At 37.7% G+C, this 16,635-nt stretch overlaps 1 pseudogene; it reads left to right on the forward strand.

Moving 5' to 3' along the window:
* Positions 1–1,531: 1,531 nt before the first annotated feature.
* Positions 1,532–1,661, forward strand: LOC127675915 (uncharacterized; annotated as a pseudogene).
* The last annotated feature ends 14,974 nt before the right edge of the window (positions 1,662–16,635 follow it).

Raw genomic sequence — 16,635 nt, forward strand, 5'->3', positions numbered from 1 at the left:
GTAGTTGTTGCTGTTTCTGAACACCAGCCTTATGGCATGGTGGTCTGATCGACTGCATGATATTTCCATTTTCATTATCAATTGAGAGTTGTTTTATGACCAATTATATGCTCAATTTTGGACAAGGCACCATGAGGTGCTGAGATAAAAGTGTATTATTTTATTTAGGGTGAAATGTTCTGTAGATATTTATTAAATCCATTTGGTTCATAACCTATTTTAGTTTGACTGTATCTCTGTTTAGTTTCTGTTTCAATGACCTGCCCATTGATGAGAGTGAGGTGTTGAAGACTCCCACTATTATTGTGTGGGAGTTGATGTGTAATTTGAGCTTTAGTAAAGTTTCTTTTATTAATGTGGGTGCTCTTGCATTTGGGGCATAGATGTTCAGAATTTAGACTTTCTCTTGTTGGATTTTCCCCTTGATAATTATGAAGTGTCATTCTTCATCACACTTGATAACTTGTGGTTGAAAAGTATATCTTATTTGAAATTAGGATGGTAACTCAAGATTGTTTCCTGGGACCATTTGCTTGAAAGACCATTTTCCATCATTTTACTCTGAGATAGTGATTCGCTTTGTGATTCACATTTCAAATATCCCCTTTCCTGGTTTCCCCTCCAAAAACCTGCTAACCCATCCCCACTCCCCCTGCTCACCAACTCACCCACTCCCTCTTCCCTCTCCTGGCTTTCCCGTATATTGGGACATTTGACCCATCTCAGGACCAAGGGCCTCTCCTCCCTTTGATGTCCAACAAGGCCATCCTCTGCTATTAATGCAGCTGGAGCCATTGGTCCCTCCATGTGTGCTATTTAGTTGGTGGTTTAGTCCCTGGGAGCTCTGGAGTTAGTACTGGTTGGTTCATATTGTTGTTTCTCCTTTGGAGCTACAAACTCCTTCAGGTCCTTGGGTCCTTTTTCTAGCTTCTCCATTGGGTAGCTTGTGCTTGGTTCAATGGTTGGCTAAGAGTGTCTGTATTTATCAGGCACTGAGAGAGCCTCTGAGGAGACAGCTATATCAGGCTCCTATCAGCAAGCACTTATTGGAAACCAAAATAATGACTGTGTTTTTTAACTGTATATGGCATGGATCTCCATGTGGGGCAGTCTCTGTATGGTCTTTCCTTCAGTCTGTGCTCCACACTTTGTCTGTTAGCTTATGCCTTTTTATAGGTGAATTAAGTCCATTAATATTGAAAGATACTAAAGAGAGATGACTGTTGGTTCCCAATATGTTTGTTTTTGTAGGTAGCTTTATGTGAAAAATTGTGCAAACACTTTGGAAGTCAATTTGGTAGTTTTTCAGAAATTTGGGAATATTTCTACCTGAACACACAAGTATACCTCTTCTGAATATATACTCAAAGATGCTCCATATCAAAAGGACATGTGCTCCACTATGTTCATAGCAGGCTTATTTGTAAAAGGCCAGATAATTGAAAAAAACCCAGATGTCCCTCAACAGAAGAATGGATACAGGGCCATATCGCATAAGGAAATAGAAGAAGTCATTAAAAACCATCCAACCATACTTACCTGGCAGGGGAGATACCATGATCACGAAGGTGGTTTTCCCAGGGCGAGGCTCACCCATTTCACTTGGGGTGTGCTGAGCCCTGCGATTTCCCCAAATGCGGGGAAACTCGGCGCAAATGGATGGAGCTGGAGAACATCATACTAAGTGAGGTAACCCAGACTCAAAAGATGAATCATGGTATGCACTCACTAATAAGTGGATATTAACATAGAAAACTGGAATACCCAAAACATAATCCACACATCAAATGGGGTACAAGAAGAATGGAGGTGTGGCCCCTTGTTCTGGAAAGACTCAGTGAAGCAGTATAGGGCAAAACCAGAACGGGGAAGTGGGAAAGGGTGGGTGGGAGAACAGGGGGAGGGAAGGGGGCTTATGTGACTTTCTGGGAGTGGGGGTCCAGAAAAGGGGAAATCATTTGAAATGTAAATAAATATATCAATTAATTTAAAAAAAACACCCAACCAAAGGGGGGGAAAAAAAAAAGCCCAGGGCCAGATAGATTTAGTGCAGAATTCTGCCAGACCTTCAAGAAAGACTTGATAGCAATTTTTCTTGAACTATTCCATAAAATAGAAAGAGAAGGAATACTACCCAACTCATTCTGTGAATCCCCAGTTACTCTGATCCCTAAAGCATGCAAAGACTCAACCAAAAATGAGAACTTCATACCAATCTGACTAATCAATTTCAATGCAAAAATACTCAGTAAAATTTTTACAAACAGAAACTAATAACACATCAAAACCTAAACATACTAACAGCAATTTACTACAAACCAATCGTCAGTATCAAAATAATGGAGGCATAATTGATGCGATCCTACTGGAATTAGGACTAGACAAGCATGCACCAGATATCTGAGAGGTGAGAGACTCTCAGGATTCAAAGGGAGAGACCTTAGATGAAATGAACAACAGTAGAGAGGGAATTTATAGATCCCACCTCCAGCGGGAACACAGGACATCAAATGAGGGAAAGGGGGGGGGCATCCTACAGTTACTACTCTGACCCATAATTGTCCCTGTATGAAAGAATTAAAGGGATGGAAATGGAGAGGAGCCAGAGGAAAAGAAGGTCAATTCAATGACAGGCCAAAAGTGGGTTCCAGCTCAAGTAGAGGTCCCAAGGCCTAACACTATTACCGAGGCTATGGAGTGCTCACAAAAAAGGGACTTAGCATGACAGCACTAGGGAAGACACAACAAGCAGCTGAAAGAGTCAGATGCAGATATTTGCACCCAACCAATGGACAGAAGCTGCTGACCCCTGTGGTTGAATTAGGAAAGGCTGAAAGAAGCTGAGGAGAAAGGAAATACTGTAGGAGGCCCAGCAATCTCAATTAACTGGGACCCCCAGAATCTCTCAAATGCTGGACGACCAAACAAGGCCACAACACACCTAGAGTAGAGGACTGCTGGGTCTGTGTTCATTCAGAGATGATGCACGTAACCTTCAAGAGACTGGAGGCTTCAGGGAGTTGAGTGGTTAGGGGTGAGGGGTGAGTATCCATGTGGAGACAGGGGGATGGGAAGGAGGTATGGGATGTGGAACAGTCGGAGGGTAGACAGGGGTTGGGGGGGATAAAATATGGAGTGTAAAATGATAATTAATTAAAAAATCATCTTCATAAAAAGGATGCTCAGAATAATGGGAGAGAATTCTTGCCATATAAATCTGACAAGATTAGTATCTAGAATATATAAAAACTCAAAACACAGAGTCAAAAAATAAATGACTTATGCAAATATCTGAAACCTCATCAAAGAATTCCCAAAAGAAGAAAGTAATGTCTAAGAAATACATAAAAAATTTTCATTGTTTTTATTAATTAGGGAAATGCAAATGAAAACATTTAATCTTGTCCCATCACAATGGCAAAAGTTAAGAAACCAACTAGCAACAAATGCTTTAGGGAATTGGGGGAAAAGAAATCCACTTGATTGTCATTGGGATTACAAACAGGTCCATATTCTTTTGACATCAGCTTGGAGTATTCTTTAAATAAATGGAGCTGGGAGGTGGTGGTACACACTTTTAATTCCAGCACTTGGGAGCCCTAGTCAGGATGTTATGCCCAGTTTGCAAGAACCCCTGGAGACCGCCAGGGAACATGATGCTGATGCAAACACACAAGAGTCTTTTTATTCAAGTTTGAACTCAGGATTCTATGACACTTGGTTCTAGGGGCTAGAGGTTTATATATGGGAAATGCTCAAGCTAGGACCTTCAAGTCTTGGTGTTACATGACTAGGTAAGGGGTAAAGTGTACAGAGCCATATTGGGGCAGTCTTGCACTTGGTCAGAGTTTGACTTTGGTCAAGGTTAACTTCTCCCAGAAAGCCAGGATCCTTCTCCACCTAGGGTGGAGCGCTAGTAGTAAAGGTTAAGTTCATTGTTCCTCCAGGTCTAGGAATTCCTGAATTAAGCAGGTGACCCACCCAGCTGCCAGAGCAGTCAAGACGAGGACCTCCAAGAGAAGCTAGACAACTTCCACCGGAACTCAGCCTAGAGTCTGGGGGGAAGGGTTTGCCCAAACTGTTAAAAGGTCTGGCGCCATTAAAGTTTCCGGCTTTGATCAGTGAACATTGTCTTAGCCGCACTTTCTTTTCGTCCCTCTTCCCTATAACCCCAAAATTCTCTCAACAGGTAACCCGGTTTACATGTGGCTGCTGGCGGCTACAGTAAAGGAATGCTATCTTTTACTTGTCCTTTTTCCCTTACTGTTTTTACATTCTTCCCTTCTTTAGTACATTTGTTGTTTTAATTATTATGTGATAGGAAGAATTTCTTTTCTGTTCCAAACTATTTGCAGCTTTGTAGGCTTCTTGTATGTTCATGGGCATCTCTTTCTTGAAGTTAGGGAAGTTTTCTTCTATATTTTTGTTGAAGATATTTACTGGCAATTTAAGTTGGAAATCTTCACTCTCCACTATCCCTATAATCCCCAGATTTGGTCTTCGTATTTTGTCCTGAATTTCTGGATGTTTTGGATTAAGTGCTTTTTGCATTTCTCAAGTTCTATGATTGTTTCAATGCTGTCTACAGTATCTTCTGCATCTAAGATTCTCTCCTCTAGCTCTTGTATTCTGTGGTTGATACTTGTATGCATGACTTCTCACTTATTTCCTAGGTTTTCTATGTCCAGAGTTGTTTCCCTTTGTGATTTCTTTATTATTTATACCTCCATTTTTAGATCCTGGATGTTTTTTTTTAATTCCTTCACCTGTTTTGTTGTGCTTTCCTATAGTTCTTTAAGGGCTTCTACCCGTTTACCTGTGTTCTCTTGTATTTCTTTAAGGGACCTATTTATGTGCTTCTTGAAGCCCTCTATCAGCATCATGAGCTGTGAGTTTTAATCCAAATCTTGCTTTTCAAGGTGTGTTGGGGTATCCAGGACTTGCTGTTGTGGAATAATTGGGTTTGTATAGTGCCATCTTGCCTTGATTTCTGTTGGTAATGTTCCTATGTTTGTTTTTCGCCATCTGGTTATCTCTGGTGTTAATTGGTCCTGCTGTCATTGGCTGGTGCTTGTCCCTCCTGTGGGCCTGCAAGCCTGTCTCAGCACCCCTATGTGACCAGCTCTCCCCTGGCACAGTGTGTTTTGGTGCTCTCCAGCTATTGGGTGCAAGTGGACCCTGGACTGACTCTGTCCCAGCTGCTATGCTGCTCCTGTGTTCCCTGTGCTCCTGGCTGTACCTGCCAGCTCAGTTGCCAGAGAGAAGATAGAGGCAGACTCACCTTCAAAGTTGCATGTCAAATTTCTCCCTGCTGGGTTGTTCTTCCCTGGCAAGATCAGTGAACAGAATACTGTGGAATTACCCAGCTCCTGGGTGCATGTGTAGCCTGGATGGACCCAGCTGCTCTGCTGCTCTTGTTCCCTGTGCTTCTGGCTGTACCATCCAGCTCATTTGCCAGAAAGAAGATGCAATGGCCTCACCTCCAAAGATGGGAGTCAAATCACTCCCTGCTGAACGGTTCTCCACGGGCAGGATCAGTGCACAGACTACTGTTTCACTGCCCAATTCTCAAAGGAGTTTCAATGTAGCCATGTCTTATACTTTGTTGTGCCAATTTCAATGAAGAAAATTATTTTCTAAGTTGTACCATGTTTACATATGCCAAAAATAAACTGATCTGGATAGGATTCAAAGTTCAAACCAGTCCATCTAATTTGTGTTGAACTATATTTCATTCTTTTCTGTCTTAGATCATTCATTTGCTCGCAGTAGAGCTTTCGGGGACCCCAAAGGGGAATCTTGTTTGAACTGTAGAGCTAATCATTTTAACTAAAATCATTCTTACTATTTTGTAAAATACTTTTGGACCTAGTTCTCAAAAATAGTCTAGATATAAGATATCAACTAATATATCATAATTCTTCCCATCAAACTTAATGATTTTCAATCCTTTATTGGGTATTTATCATCTTTGGAATTTATAGAGCTATTTTATTTGTTTGAGAATTTCATAACATGCATGTAGTAAGGTTTGATTGAATTCATCATTTCCATCTGTACTATTTCATTTCTAATTCCTGGCCACTATTTTATCCCTACTTTATTTGATCATTTTTATAAAATTCATTTAATTTTTTCTATACTTCCATTATGTGTACTGGTATAAGATAATCTACTGTAGAATGGGTATATTTTCAGGAAACACATACCTGAAGATAGCTTACTTTCTCTCTCACAGCAGACTTCAGTTGCCAATAATGCCTCAGCTACTCACAGATCTTTGTGGAAACATCTGTCTATGTTGAGATTGTGACTAGGTTAGACTTATAATTGTCTTATTCATGAAATCATAGATAGTATAAATATATGTGCAACTCCCCTGTTATAACAATGAAACAGTATTCTCTCTTGATTGCACAATAATTCTGCTCACTCTGCTCAGTGATAACAGGAGCCTTAGGCATAAGGGCTGTGATATAAATGTCCCATTTAAAGCTGAGTAAACTAGTATTTTTTTATGTTGATCCATAATGGGTCTTTGTGTCTACCAGAAAAAGAAGCTACATTCTAATAAAGGAATTGTGAAATGAATTACCCTGTGAGTATAACAAGTCATTAGGAGTTGATTTAAAACTATGTCCTCTTAGCATAATAAAGTAGTAAGTTCTCACCTAGAGACTATGACCTATGTAGCTGTGGATTCTTTGCTGCATTACCAGATGTATAACCAGGAAATAGTTCCTCTCATAATCTTTGTGACACATATAACACCATGGGTATATTTGACAGTCTGACTATATTATATTTCATAGCTCAGTATGACATACTCTCCAACAATATGAAAGCTACGCAGAGGGCTGATACTTCCAGGTTGGGTCCAGATTTATTTCTCTATGTTCTTTGACTCAAGTAATTCTCATCATAAATATGATTATATCTTCAAGTTTTGGAGAGTAACAAAGATCAATGACAATAGCATACAGTATTTGGGTTTTGATGGGGCCCAAGTGACCAACAATCTCTAAAACAAAATGTCATCCCTTGATGCAGGTCATTTTATCTGGTAGTTTGTGATATTTTAGAGAGTCATTACCCTCATGCTAAAAGGTAGTATTAAATAAACTCTTTTTATATGTGTATATGATTATATTTTATGAATTTTATATATGGTAGCATTGGAAATGAGGTCTTAAAAGCACTTTAATATTGATTTTCCCTTGCCATTCTTCCTCATCTACCCTGTCCTCTCATACCCTATCCTACTTATCAATTCTTGCTCAATTTTCTATTCTTTTGTCATACAACTTACCTTCTAATTTTCACCAACCCATAGCCCCTTACTGTTTTCCTGACTTATATGAGCACTCCAATTTAAATTCAAATGTTTAAATCATCAAAATCACCATTAATATATGAGAGAAGTATTTATTTTAATTTTATATGCTGATGTTAGCTCCTGAATATATGTATGTGTTCAACATACATGCCGTGAATCAATGGAAGACAAAAGAAGCTGTTGGATTCAGATAAACTGGATCTACAGATGGCTTTGCACTATGGTATGAGTGCTAGCAATGAAATGCCAATCTTGAAGTCAAAATAGATTAAATACTTCCACATAAAAACAGATATACTAGATCTAATAGAATAGAATGTGGGGAATATCTTTGAACTCATCTGCACAGGAGACAACTTCCTGAACAGAGGCTCAATCACTAAGGTCAAGAATCAATAAATTGGACATCATGAAACTGAAAAGGTTATGCAAGGCAAGAGATACTGTGATTGGAACAAATAGACAGTCTAGAGATTGGAAAACGTTTTTCACTAACCCTATATCTGACAGAGGGCTAATTTCCAAATATATAAAGAACTCAAGATGTTAGACATCAAAAGTCCAAAACAACCCAGTTTAAAAATGGGTTACAGAGCTAAACAAAGAATTCACAACAGAACAACCTCAAATGTCAAAAAGCACATGAAATGATCAACATCCTTAGTCATCAGGAAAATGCAAACCAAAAGGACTTTGAGTTGACATTGGGAATGTCTAAGATCAAAATCTCAAAGGACCACACAAAAGGGCAAGGTTGTGGAGCAAAAGGAAGACTCCATCACTGGTGGTATAAATGCAATCTTGTACAACCAGTCTGGAAATTGATTTGATGGCTTCTCAGAAAATTTGGGATACTTCTACCTCATTATCCATCAATAACTCCGGACATATACCCAAACTATGCTCCACCATCCCACAAGTACACTTATTTAATTATGCTCATAACACCACCTTTAGTCAGGCAGAACGACCAGGGGTGGGATAGGACAGCATCTCTACCATACAAACTTTTGATCCAAAATGTATGCTGCCTACAAGATATACAGGGATAAAGATAAAGAACAAACTTAGGGGATGACCAACCAATAACTGCCTCAAACTGAGACCCATCTAATGGACAATAATCAGTCTCTAACACTATTAATGATACTCTGTTATGCTTACAGACAGAAACATAGCATAATATTTCTCTGAGAGGCTTCATCTTACAGCCAGTAGAAAGAGTTGCAGATACTCACACCCAAACATCAGATCAAGCTTGAGAAGAGTTATGGAAGAATTGGGTACAGAACTGAGGGGCTTGAAGAGGACAGGGACTCCACAGGAAGAACAATAGAGTAAACTGAGCTGGATACTTGAAGGTATCCAGAGACTGAATCAACAAACAAAGAGTGAGTACCCACCACAACTGCAATGGGTGTCCCCAAGCTTGTTGCCTGACTGCCTGTAGATCCTGTGCCTCTAAATGGTCATCCTTTGCTGACCTTGGTGGTAGAGGATTTGCCTAGTCTTGCAGAGACTTGGATGTACAAAATGGGAAGATAGATTGGGGAAAAGACTTGCATGATGAGGTACAAGGATAAAAGGGAGCTGATATTGGGATGCAAAGTGAAAACATTATTTTGACAAATATAAAATAAAGTAAATGCAACGTTAAAAAAGTTTGATGATTTTAAAATTGTTTTTAATTACACTTTACTTGTTTTAAGAAATCCCTGTTCAGTTAAACTGCTAGAAAAATAATATTGTACATCACACACACACACACACACACACACACAGAGAGAGAGAGAGAGAGAGAGAGAGAGAGAGAGAGAGAGAGAGAGAGTCCATTTGCCAAGGAATTTAGATCACCACTTGACATAGATATATTATAAAAATTTAAAACCTCTGTATAGCTAAGGAAGCAATCAAGTAGAGCAAACACATAGAATCAGAAATTATCTATCTATCTATCTATGTGTGTGTATGTATATGTTTGTATGTACATATATACATGAGACAAAGGAGTATTAATATCTAGAATATATGAAGACCTAAAAGGAAAATAATAGGGAATTTAAAAATGAGCTGTTGTTTTAACCATAGACTTCTCAACAGAAGAAATATAAATGTTTATAAAATATGGCAAAAAATAGTTCAATATCATTAGCATTTAAAACAATTTGTAATTTGATTCAACCCATTGAGAATAGCTAAAATCATAAAATCCTGACAGTTTATGTTTATGGATTTGTAGATAAAAAGAAACCCTCATTCATTGTAAGTGAAAATACAAAATTAGTGGAGCACTGGACATTGGTATTAAGAATCCTTAAAACATTGAAAGTAAATATGTAACATGACCCAGCTCTACCTCCCTTTGGCATATTCCCAAAGGACTCAACAACTATTGTCTAGAATATTCATTGCTATCCTATTCAATAGACTCAGAATATTCAAACTACTTAAATGTTTTCCAACAAATGACTGGGTAATGAAAATGTGGTAAATATACAATGGAACTTTAATCAGCTATGAAGAAACATGAAGTCATCAGATTTGCAGGAAAGTGAACAAACCTAGTAAAAGGAATAAAAATTATACCCAATATATCAATATAGCCTTGTTGGTGCCTACCTAATTACTAGTGTCTATGAGATATTTGAACTTATTTTGCATGCCATTAGAGGAAATTTGTGATTACCTACTGAACTATAAGCTCTGCGATCTATAATTCTGTTCTGTTTATAAGACTTGGTGTTGCAGTAGTGGCACAAATCTCAGTGGGTAACCAAACAATATCTGAATGCATTTAGTCTATTTCACAAGCTAGAACCCATGTCAGATATGTTTTGGTGGCTAAGGACTGGAAAGTAAATGACTAGGAAAAAAGTTACTATTTTATTTGTTAAAAGAAAAGTGCAATAAAGTGACTTTTAATGACATTCTACTATACTCATAGGTCTGTGTCTTATTCAAACATCATCAGAGAAGTTTCTTCTTATAGCATGTATAAACTAATAGAAAGGCCCACAACTGGACAATGTACAGAGACTGAAAGACCATTGAACACTTAGTCCTAATTGGAATATCTTCAACAAACTCTTCCCCTCAGAACTCATAGGATTATATTTTCTCCAAATGACAACCACTAGCAAAAGGAAAATCTATGTTCTCCAATGTAAGAGAACAATGTAAAGAACTTAGGTTCCCAGATTATCATTCAACATATAGAAGTTGAAAAATCGCATGTAACTTAAACCACAGGAGGTCTAAAGCCTCTTCTGATCTGTACTGGCATCTGAGTTTATGTGTACATGTACAGGCAAAAAATATAACATTAGAAAATAAGGTAGGTTCAACTACCTAAAATCCAAATATCTTTCATTTGTAAATGCTATTACAAACAATATTTAGAAAAATAACAAAGGTGAGCTATTTTGATAAATTCAATTAATGTGAATTTATTAACTGTCTAAGTAAATATTTGCCTATATATTATTACTTAACAAGTTTAAAATATATAACAGCATTATATACAATTAATTTTTAATAAATTTAATAAATATATTATATACTTTGTATTTGTTAAATATTTCATTAAGATGACGGACTCAAATTTTTTTTTAATATTTTTATTTTCTATATTCTTTGTTTACATTCCAAATGATTTCCCCTTTCCCGGATCCCCCCTCCCCATCATATGTCTCATAAGCCTTCTTCTCTCCATCCCTTCTCCAATCACCTCCCTCCTTTTTCTCTGTCCTTATATTCCCTTCCCATGCTAGATCAATCCTTTCCAGGATCAAGACCCTCTCCATACTTCTTCATGGGAGTCATTTGTTATGCAATTTGTGCCTTGGGAATTCAGGGCTTCTGGGCTCATTAATATCCACTTATCAGAGATTGTATTCCATGTGTATTCTTTTGTGATTGGGTTACCTCACTTAGGATAATATTTTCCAGATCAAACCATTTGCCTAAAAAATTTGTGAATTCATTGTTTCTAATTGCTGAGTAGTATTCCATTGTGTAAATATACCACATTTTCTGTATCCATTCCTCCTTTGAGGGGCATCTGGGTTCTTTCCAGCTTCTGGCTATTATAAATAAGGCTGCTATGAACATAATGGAGCATGTGTCTTTATTGCATGCCGGGGAATCCTTTGGGTATATGCCCAGGAGAGGTATAGTGGGATCCTCTGGAAGTCTCATGTCCAGTTTTCTGAGAAACCTCCAGACAGATTTCCAAAGTGGTTGTACCATCTTACAGCCCCACCAGCAGTGGAGGAGTGTTCCTCTTTCTCCACATCCTCGCCAACACCTGCTGTCTCCTGAGTTTTTGACCTTAGCCATTCTGACTGGTGTAAGGTGAAATCTCAGGGTTGGTTTGATCTGCATTTCCCTAATGACTAATGATGTTGAGCACTTCTTAACGTGCCTCTTGGCCATCCGAATTTCTTCAGGTGAAAATTCTTTGTTAAGATCTGTACCCCATTTTTTAATAGGGTTATTTGGTTCCCTGGGGTCTAACTTCTTGAGTTCTTTGTATATATTGGATATTAGCCCTCTATCAGATGTGGGGTTGGTGAATATCCTTTCCCAATTTGATGGTTGCCATTTTGTCCTTTTAACAGTGTCCTTTGCCTTACAGAAACTTTGTAATTTTATTAGGTCCCATTTGTCTTGATCTTTTCTTGATCTTAAGCATAATCTATTGGTGACCTGTTCAGGAACTTTTCCCCTGTGCCCATGTCCTCAAGGGTCTTCCCCAGTTTCTTTTCTATTAGTTTCAGTGTGTCTGGTGGTACATGGAGGTCCTTGATCCACTTGGAGTGAAGTTTAGTACATGGAGATAAGAATGGATCAATTCGCATTCTTTTGCATGCTGACCTCCAATTGATCCAGCACCATTTGTTGAAAAGGCTATCTTTTTTCCACTGGATGTTTTTGGCTCCTTTGTCGAAGATCAGTGACCATAGGTGTGTAGATTCATTTCTGGATCTTCAATTCTATTCCATTGGTCCACTTGTCTGTCACTGTGCCAATATCATACAGTTTTTAACACTATTGCTCTGTAGTATTGCTTGAAGTCAGGGATACTGATTCCCCCAGAATTTCTTTTGTTGTTGAGAATAGTTTTAGCTATCCTGGGTTTCTTGTTATTCCAGATGAATTTGAGAATTGCTTTTTCTAACTCTGTGAAGAACTGAGTTGGGATTTTGATGGGGATTGCATTGAATCTGTAGTTCGCTTTTGGCAAGATGGCCATTTTAACTATATTAATCCTGCCAATCCACGAACATGGCAGATTTTTCCATTTTCTGAGGTCTTCTTCAATTTCCTTCTTCAGAGACCTGAAGTTCTTGTCATATAAATCTTTCACTTGTTTGGTTAGAGTCACACCAAGATACTTTATATTGTTTGTGGCTATTTTGAAGGGTGTCATTTCCCTAACTTCTTTCTCAGTCTGCTTATCCTTTGAGTATAGAAAGGCAACTGATTTGCTTGAGTTGATTTTATAACCAGCCACTTTGCTATTAACTATTTTTTTTCAAGACTGGGTTTTTCTGTATAGCCCTGGCTGTCCTGGAACTCACTCGGTAGACCAGGCTGGCCTCGAACTCAGAAATCCGCCTGCCTCTGCCTCCCAGAGTGCTAGAATTACAGGCGTGCGCCAACACTGCCTGGCAAATTTATTAACTATTAATAAATATATATTCATTAATATAAACTTAATAATGTATGATACATCCACATGATAGTGATAACATCACTTTTTAAATATAGCACATATTTGAATTTTTCTAAAAGAGCACTTAACATCTCCTTGAGAATCAATGCCGTAATATTGAACCCTACTTATATGTTTAACAACTTTTCATGGACATAACATACTAGGTCTAAGATTCATAGTAATTTATTATGATCTTTACAGCATCATGCTTGCAAAGAGTTTTCTGATTTTAAAGTCTCAGGAACGAAGTGACTTGAGTAAACTTATATATGTTTGCAATCACTATAGCTCTATTGGGCAAAGAGAGCAATTCTACCTCAAATTGACTCTTAAGCATTATACTATGATACAACTTCTGCTAAAAGTATGTTTTTTTTAGTCATCCTTTATTTATCACAGACTTTATTCTCATTTTCCAAATTATTTCATTCTACAACATAGATACTTCTATTTTAGATTCACATTGGCTAGTGATAAACAATATATATATATATATATATATATATATATATATATATATATATATATTCTGTTTATAAAATATGGGAGATATAGTCCCTTATCAGAATGGCAAATCTCAGTGACCTAGCATTCTGTTTGTACACCTCTTGAGAATATTGATTACATAGGGCAAATGGAGAAGGAAACCTGGCTATATATTTTCTGAACCTTTCAGAAACTGCACTGCTTCCTTGTCAAGTTGTGAAGATATATATTTTCTTCAGTAGTTAAATAACCACACAAATGTAAGTTTTTTTTACTTGTTTGAAATAAGAAATAAATAAAATGCTGACAATCTCCAAATGTAATTTTAAATTAATGAAGTTTCCTTCTTTCTCAATTTACCTTTCTCCATTCTCAATGTCTTTTTTTTCATTCTTCTATATTTCATCTATTTTATCAAAACAGAAGTATATCTTATATTAGGTAGAGAGAATAATATTTTATATAATAATTAAAAATTTATTAAAATTATATGGATGACAATACAAAAAGTATTCTAAAAGAGCTAAATAAGAATCATGGCAAATGTATGACTGATTAAAAATCACACATTATCATTTCTGAAAACATATATACAAATAATGTTATACAAACTGCACCAGATCTATTTATGTGTTTAGGAATATATAATCATATTAGCATATCTATAAAACAACAATTGATAAGTCTATTAGAACATAATTTTATTTTTTTATTTTTTTTTTTTTTTAAAAGGCAGATGTGAACAGTCTATTAAAGGGTAATTGCATTTTTACAGTTTCTATAATGACTCTTTCTTTTTTTTTTTTTTTTTATTTTGAAGTTTTTTTTTTAATTCAGTATATTCTTTATTTACATTTCAAATGATTTCCCCTTTTCTGGCTCCCCATTCCCCGAAAGTCCCATAAACCCTCTTCCCTCCCCCTGTTCCCCCATCTACTCCTTCCTGCTTCCCTGTTCTGGAATTCCCCTATACTGCTGCACTGAGTCTTTCTTTTTTTTTTTTTTTTTTTTTTTTTTTTTTTTTTATTTGATATAATTTATTTACATTTCAAATGATTTCCCCTTTTCTAGCCCCCCCCCCCACTCCCCGAAAGTCCCGTAAGCCCCCTTCTCTTCCCCTGTCCTCCCTCCCACCCCTTCCCAGTTCCCCGTTCTGGTTTTGCCAAATACTGTTTCACTGAGTCTTTCCAGAACCAGGGACCACTCCTGCTTTCTTCTTGTATCTCATTTGATGTGTGGATTATGTTTTGGGTATTCCAGTTTTCTAGGTTAATAACCACTTATTAGTGAGTGCATACCATGATTCACCTTTTGAGTCTGGGTTACCTCACTTAGTATGATGTTCTCTAGCTCCATCCATTTGCCTAAGAATTTCATGAATTCATTGTTTCTAATGGCTGAATAGTACTCCATTGTGTAGATATACCACATTTTTTGTATCCACTCTTCTGTTGAGGGATACCTGGGTTCTTTCCAGCATCTGGCAATTATAAATAGGGCTGCTATGAACATAGTAGAGCATGTATCCTTATTACATGGTGGGGAATCCTCTGGGTATATGCCCAGGAGTGGTATAGCAGGATCTTCTGGAAGTGAGGTGCCCAGTTTTCGGAGGAACCGCCAGACTGCTTTCCAGAGTGGTTGTACCAATTTGCAACCCCACCAGCAGTGGAGGAGTGTTCCTCTTTCTCCGCACCCTCTCCAACACCTGCTGTCTCCTGAATTTTTAATCTTAGCCATTCTGACTGGTGTAAGATGAAATCTTAGGGTTGTTTTGATTTGCATTTCCCTAATGACTAATGAAGTGGAGCATTTTTTAAGATGCTTCTCCGCCATCCGAAGTTCTTCAGGTGAGAATTCTTTGTTTAACTCTGTACCCCATTTTTTAATAGGGTTGTTCGGTTTTCTGGAGTCTAACTTCTTGAGTTCTTTATATATATTGGATATTAGCCCTCTATCTGATGAAGGATTGGTGAAGATCTTTTCCCAATTTGTTGGTTGCCGATCTGTCCTCTTGATGGTGTCCTTTGCCTTACAGAAACTCTGTAACCTTATGAGGTCCCATTTGTCAATTCTTGCTCTTAGAGCATACGCTATTGGTGTTCTGTTCAGAAACTTTCTCCCTGTACCGATGTCCTCAAGGGTCTTCCCCAGTTTCTTTTCTATTAGCTTCAGAGTGTCTGGCTTTATGTGGAGGTCCTTGATCCATTTGGATTTGAGCTTAGTACAAGGAGACAAGGATGGATCAATTCGCATTCTTCTGCATGCTGACCTCCAGTTGAACCAGCACCATTTGTTGAAAAGGCTATCTTTTTTCCATTGGATGTTTTCAGCCTCTTTGTCGAGGATCAAGTGGCCATAGGTGTGTGGGTTCATTTCTGGATCTTCAATCCTGTTCCATTGATCCTCCTGCCTGTCACTGTACCAATACCATGCAGTTTTTAACACTATTGCTCTGTAGTATTGCTTGAGGTCAGGGATACTGATTCCCCCAGATTTTCTTTTGTTGCTGAGAATAGTTTTAGCTATCCTGGGTTTTTTGTTGTTCCAGATGAATTTGATAATTGCTCTTTCTAACTCTGTGAAGAATTGAGTTGGGATTTTGATGGGTATTGCATTGAATCTGTATAGTGCTTTAGGCAAAATGGCCATTTTAACTATATTGATTCTACCGATCCATGAGCATGGGAGGTTTTCCCATTTTTTGAGGTCTTCTTCCATTTCCTTCTTCAGAGTCTTGAAGTTCTTGCCATACAGATCTTTCGCATGTTTGGTAAGAGTCACCCCAAGATACTTTATACTGTTTGTGGCTATTGTGAAGGGGGTCATTTCCCTAATTTCTTTCTCAGCCTGTTTATCCTTTGAGTATAGGAAGGCCACTGATTTGCTTGAGTTGATTTTGTAACCTGCCACTTTGCTGAAGTTGTTTATCAGCTGTAGGAGCTCTCTAGTGGAGTTCTTTGGGTCACTTAGGTAGACGATCATGTCATCTGCAAATAATGATAGTTTGACTTCCTCCTTTCCAATTTGTATCCCTTTGACCTCCTTATGTTGTCGAATTGCCCGAGCTAGTACCTCAAGTACAATATTGAAA

Source organism: Apodemus sylvaticus, chromosome X (assembly GCF_947179515.1).
Source record: "Apodemus sylvaticus chromosome X, mApoSyl1.1, whole genome shotgun sequence".
Lineage (NCBI taxonomy): Eukaryota > Metazoa > Chordata > Mammalia > Rodentia > Muridae > Apodemus > Apodemus sylvaticus.